This window comes from Canis lupus, chromosome 11, assembly GCF_048164855.1.
Source record: "Canis lupus baileyi chromosome 11, mCanLup2.hap1, whole genome shotgun sequence".
Taxonomy (NCBI): domain Eukaryota; kingdom Metazoa; phylum Chordata; class Mammalia; order Carnivora; family Canidae; genus Canis; species Canis lupus.
This window is the reverse complement of record NC_132848.1, coordinates 70,240,790-70,247,636: the sequence shown is the minus strand read 5'-3', so window position 1 is coordinate 70,247,636 and position 6,847 is coordinate 70,240,790.

Sequence of the window (6,847 nt, the reverse complement as noted above, 5' to 3'; positions counted from 1 at the left end):
ATTCTTGTCTATAAACATGCAAATATATTTTTCTGATGAAACTTCAATAGATTCTATGGATTCCAATCCACTTCACCCTCCCCACCCCCCCCCACCTTACCCTGCACTAAAACAAGCTGGGTTTTCGCCCATTTGTAAATCGATTTGAACATTTTACTCCACGTAAAAGGATCACGATGATAAATTCAGTTCGTATTGTCATCATGCAGAGTCACAAATTCTTTTCCTTTTGACAAGAACTTTCCAGATCCACTCTCCAAACTACATCCAAATACAAAATATGGTATTGTCGACTATAATCAACGTGCTGTGCGTTACATTTGCATGACTTACTCATTTTATAACTGGAATTTTGTACCTTTTGACCCCTTCACCCATTTCACAGACCCCTAACCCTGCCCCAGGCAACCACCAATTTGTTCTCTATATCCATGAGCTCAGTGTTTTTGTTTCGTTTTGTTTGGGAGTGTTTTTTAGAATAGTATTTAGATTTTTTAACATTAGTATCTCTCATTTTCTCCCTGATTTATTTCGCCTAGCATACTGCCCTCAAGGACCATCCATGTTGTGACAAATGGGAAGATTCCATTCTTTTTTTAATGGCCAAATAATATTCCACTCAACAAACATATTACATTTTCTTTATTCATTCATCCATCCGTGGGCATTTAAGTTGTTTCTATGTTTCGGTCACTATAAATAATGCTGCACTGAACATGAGGATGCAAGTAGCTTTTCAAATTGGGAGTTTCATTTCCTTTGGATAAATACCCAAGAGTGGAATTGCTGGATCATAGAGTAGTTCTATTTTTAATTTTTTGAGGAAATTCCATGCTGTTTTCCACAGTGGCCACACCAGTTTGCATTCCCCACCAACAGTGCACAAGCATTCCCTTCCCGCCACATCCTCGCCAACACTTATTTCTTGTCTTTTTTTTTTAAGATTTTATTTATTTATTCATGAAAGACAGAGAGAGTGAGAGAGAGAGAGAGAGAGAGAGAGAGAGAGGCAGAGACATAGACAGAGGGAGAAGCAGGGCCCCTGCAAGGAGGAGCCTGATGTGGGACTCCATCCCAGATCCCGGGATTAGAACCTGAGCCAAGGGCAGATGCTGAACCGCTGAGCCATCCAGGCTCCCTATTTCTTGATTTTTTGATAACAGCCATTCAACCTGGCGTGAAGTGACATCTCATTGTGGTTTTGATTTGCACCGCCCTGATGATGAGTGCTGTTGGGCATCTATTCAGGCATTTGCTGGCCACCTGTATGTCTTCTTTGGAAAAATGTCTATTCATGTCCTCTGCCCATTTTTTAAATCGGATTGTCTGGGGTTTTTTTGCTATTGAGTTGGATGAGCTATTTACATACTTCAGATATTAACCCCTTAGGAGGTATATGATTTGCATTCAGTAGTTGCCACATTATCTCAGTTATACTGAATAAATCTGCCCTTTGCCCTGAAAGAATACAATATCTCTATCTTTCAAGGCTATTGTTCACTGTACAAATACCCCTGAAGAGATAGTGCCTCTTCTTGCAAGTTGCAGAGAAAGATAAATGATCCACGGAGCATTATCACCCAACAGAAGGAAAGCCTTATGTCGTTAGCTCATTTAAACCCACTAGAAAATATCCAGTTGGTGCCCAATGGGTCTTCAGCTCAAGATGGGGAACCAAGCCCACATACTGTGCAGCTGTCTCCCAACGGACACACAAAATTCCACACAATTTATGCGCAAATGATAGAAGAAATATAAAAGTGTGAACATACATATACCCATTTGCTTCGAAGAGAGTATTTCCACGCATATATTTCCTCGCACTGCCAGCTCAGAGGACCTAGAAGCAGCCACACCCCAGTAGCAATGGGCATGATGGTAGGGGCCAAATGTCTGTGTTCCCCAAAATTCATATGTTGAAATCCCAGTGCCAAAAGTGACAGTATTAGAAAGTGAGGGGGGCCTTTAATAGAAAGTTAGGGCATCAAGGGGCTTAGTGCCCTTAGGGACTTAGAGAGCTTGCCTTCTCCCTCTGCCACCACGCGAGGATAAGATGATAGGACGGCCGTCTGCAGCCGGAGGAGGCTCTCCCAGCTGTGCTGGCACCCCAACCTCGGCCACTCGGCCCCCAGAATGGTGAGAAAGCTCTGTTGTTTATAAGCCACCCAGTCTGTGGTAGTTTGTTAGAGCATCCTAACCCGACCGAGACCCTCCAGTGCCCAGATGTCGGTCCGCGATTCTCCAATAGAAGGCAGTGGGCTCCTTGGACAAATAGACGATTCTAGGGCCGGAGCAGGAGATACACAAGAGGAGCCTGGAGCATCCTGTAGTGCCAGAAAGGAACGAAACACTGAAAAAGATTTTTTTTTATTAAAAAACAAAAAAGTATGAGGTGCCTGAGTGACTCAGGGGTTGGGCATCTGCCTTGGGCTCAGGGGGTGATCCTGGGGTCCTGGGATCGAGTCCCTCATCCAGCTCCTTGCTCAGCAAGGAGCCTGAATCTCCCTCTCCCTCTGCTGTTCCCCCTGCTTGTGCTCTCTCTTTGTCTCTTTCTCCATCTCTGTCTCTGTTAAATAAATAAATAAATAAATAAATAAATAAATAAATAAATAAATAATCTTTTTTAAAAAGGCAAAACCACAATGATGGGTCATGTCAAAGGGACACAGGAGCCAACAGAAAGAAATTCCAGAGGCCAAAACTGGAACAGTTTGAGCAACAAAATAAGTAGAGCAGGATTGGGTTATATCTCAAGGTATAAAAATAGGTAAATAAATGATTGAATAAATAAATAAATGACAGAGAATATACAAATCTATTCCAGGAATTCCAAATAATTTATGTAAATACTATCCCCTCCAAGCGACGGAGCATATATCGCGGCTCCTTGACTACTGTGGGCTGCTTGCGGCGACTTCCCTTCAAGGAGTACAGTATGCAAAGAGGAAAAAAGTAATTTTATGGTGGAGAAAGCTGACGAACACTACCTAAGCCAGGTGATCAAAGCCAATATCAACAGTGATAAGTCAGATCGAGAGTGTGCACTCATGGGGAAAGCATTACACAGACCTCAGTGGTGGGACATTCTATTAAATTCTTGGCCAGCACTCCTTAAACCTGCCAAGGGCATCAAAAATAAGGAAAGTCTGGGAAACTCTCACAGCTAAGAAGAGCCTAAAGAGACATGACAACTAAATGTGATGTGAGACCCTGGCTGGGATCCCAGAACAGAGACAGCACAGGATGAAAAAACCTAAGCAAACCTTAAAAAGCATGGACTTTAGTTAATAATAACGTAGAGATATTGGTTATTTCGTTGTCATCCTCTCAATTTTCATAACGTGCAGATGGACATTCCCACACAACAACAATTTCCATATAGTGATGTTCACGCTCCATTTGTTCAGAAAGGTTTTAAATTCGCTAACTTGGGAAGGTATCTGCATCTCCACGTTCTCTGCAGCATTATTCGCAGTAGCAAGGTAGGGCACGGCCTACGTGTCCATCCGCAGATGAAGGCGGCGAGGGTGTGTATATGCATTCGTGGATAGTGAGCTATTGCTCCTGCGCACAAAAGGAAGGAAATCTTGCCACTTGTGACAACATGAATAGACTTCGAGGGCATTATGCCGCGATGATGCCGTTATGATCTCACGTATAGATGGAATCTAAAAAAACAAAAACAAAAGCCAAGCTCATAGATACAGAGAACAGATCGATCCCAGAGGTGGGAGTGTGAGCTGGCGTGAAGTGGGGGGAGTAAGCCAAAAAGATACAAACTTCCAGTTATTAAAAAAAATAAATCCTAGGGATATACTACTGCATTATGTATCTGGAAGTCGTTACGGGAATAAACGTGAAAAGCTCTCATGACAAGGGAAAACCTGTTTGGTGACTACGCATGGCAATGGATGTTAACTCGGTTTATTGTGGTGATTGTCTCTCAAAATATGCAAATATTGAATTATTATGTTGTGCACCTGAAACTAACGCTACATGTTAATTATACCTCCAGACTAAATAGTAATAATAATAATAATAATAATAATGATAATAATAATAATAATAAAAAGCTTGAAATCAGCAAGAACTGTCTTGCAGTGGGAGCTGTCTTCCTCGCCCTCCGAGGACGATGAGGGTCCAGAAGACCTCTTCTTAAGCAGCAAGGCTTGGTTAAGATGAAGATTGTAACGACCTGGAAAATCCTCTAGCTGTCTCAAGATGGAAAGCACTCGAAATTCATTATTTTTGAAGATACCACGAAATAAGAGCCTTATACCCCCAACCACAGCCGAAACCTAAGAGGGTAGATCCCCAGAAGAATCCCACAAACACGGCCACGCTGCGAGCACCAGCTGCTGGGGGTGTGGATGGCTGGGAGCCGGGAGCTGGCCGGCCAGTTCCAGGCCCTAGAACATTCGGGAAAGTGCGACGGACAAACCAGGGGCGTGGACGGCCCCGCTGGGCACCTGCCGCCAGCTGGCAGCTTGAGCAGAGAGGGGATGGCCTGAAGAGGCGGAGGGGACCCAGGACGGGAGCTGGGGGGGCCTCACTGACTCCCGGGCCGTCTGTTGAGTGCACGTTGGTGCCCGGGCCGGCCCAGCGTCCGATAAGCCTCCTGTTCTCCAGCACAGGTCGAGGTTGCCCTGGACAAGGGCTGCCTTCTTTTGTGCCATCGGCCCCTCCCGCAGATAGAGCTCGATGGCCTGGGAGTTCTGTGCCCGGGGCGGTGCTAATTCAGCGCGTCTGTAGGCCAGCTCCCGCCTCCCAGGACACTGCCCGCTGCAGCATAAACAGCACTTCGGGGGGCACCCTCACGGCCACCCCCTGGCTGCTGTCCCAGGAAGCCTCCGGGCTACCGAAGTCTTATTTTTTTTATTGGAGAGAGAGAGAGAGAATCCCAAGCCGACTCCCCCGCTGAGCGTGCACCTGACGCAGGGCTCCATCTCACGACCCTAAGGTCACGACCTGAGCTGACATCCGGAGTCTGACACTTCACGGACTGAGCTGCCCAGGCTCCCCAGGCCTCTAGTCTTTCCAAACAAAATGATATTGCATCGGAATGTTCCCTACGCCCTTTACTGGGGCTTGAATATTATGAACAGGAACAGAACTCATCTCAACTTTGAAATATATGGACCCCTCTTCTTTTTTTTTTTAAGATTTATTTATTTATTTATTCATGATAGGCTTAGAGAGAGTAAGAGAGAGAGAGGCAGAGACACAGGCAGAGGGAGAAGCAGGCTCCATGCAGGGAGCCCGACGTGGGACTCGATCCCGGGACTCTAGGATCAGGCCCTGGGCCAAAGGCAGGGGCCAAACCGCTGAGCCACCCAAGGATCCCCTGGATCCCTCTTCTTAAGGACAACAGAAAAATCAGTAGATGCGTGAAGAGTGGACACTGTGTGCAAATGGAACGCATTCGTGAAGAAGCTGGACCGGGGCAGGTGCAATCACAGAGCCCCCGCTTTTCCTCGGCGCTCCCCACTCTGACAATCAGTTCTCCCTCAGCCCCTTGGATGAAAACTGTGGCAGGCTCCACGTGTTTCCCAAGAACTCTTAGTTTTAGAAAAAAATCCAGTCTGGTGATCATCTAAGTCTAGTCCAGTGTAATATAAAACAGTCTAAACATCCTTCTGTTACTTTACAGTCTGACCCCCCCTTCCCCCCCGGTTTGAAACCTGGAATGAAAGAGGAAGATGAATGGTCTTCTCATCCTGTCCTGGCTCCTCCCCTCGCCCTATTTCCTAGGTTCGACTTTCTGATCTCTCCCGGGCCTAAGGGGCAGAGTATAGGGTGAAAGGTGTCTCAGTAGACCTGTCCCTCCAGAGAACCCCTGAGACAGCTGCTTTAGCGCCAGGGCTTGGGGACACAGGGGAGAGTCTATTAGGCACCATGCCTTAATTCCTCATCCTTGTATGTCACTGAAACTTAATTTGAAAATTTCTCCTTTTTTTGGGATGCCTCGGTGCTCAGTGGTTGAGCATCTGCCTTCAGCTCAGGTCCTGACCCCGGAGTCCCTGGGATCGAGTCCTACATCAGGCTCCCTGCATGGAGCCTGCTTCTCCCTCTGCCTGTGTCTCTGCCTCTCTGTGTGTCTCTCAGGAATAAATAAATAAAATCTTAAAAAAAAAAACAAAAACCTCCTTTTCACAACAACGTAAGGGACCATGAAAGATGCCCTACTAGGCAGACGCCTTTCAAGTAGACTCATCGTGAGTCGCCTTACTCATTCAGTGGCCCCGGGCCCGTAGCCGGCTCGGGTCAGCCCTGACCTGGGTGTGCATGGCCCTGACCCAGCCCTGCACGGCGATGCACCGCGTTGGTGCCCGACCCAGCAGCTGAGCTCCAATCTGAGCTCCACGACTTCCTAGCCATGTGTCCTCGGGCAGGTCACTCGGCTTCCCTGTGATTCAATGCACTTGTTTGTAACACCAGGGTAATAATAGTTCCCCCCTCATAGACTTGCTGTGAGAAGTAAATGAGATAATTATGCACAGCTTTCAGGTGAGTGTCCGGTACATAGTAAGTGCTTACTGAATACTAGATAGTATTAGTGGTGTTTTTTTTTGTTTTTGTTTTTGTTTTTGTTTTTTATGATAGTCACACAGAGAGAGAGAGAGAGGCAGAGACACAGGCAGAGGGAGAAGCAGGCTCCATGCACCGGGAGCCTGACGTGGGATTCGATCCCGGGTCTCCAGGATCGCGCCCTGGGCCAAAGGCAGGCGCTAAACCGCTGCGCCACCCAGGGATCCCCTAGTGGGTTTTTTTTTTAAGTTAAAGCATAAGTGACAACCTGAAAAAAAATTTGGAATAAGCACAAATTACAAAAAGTTACTATTCGTAA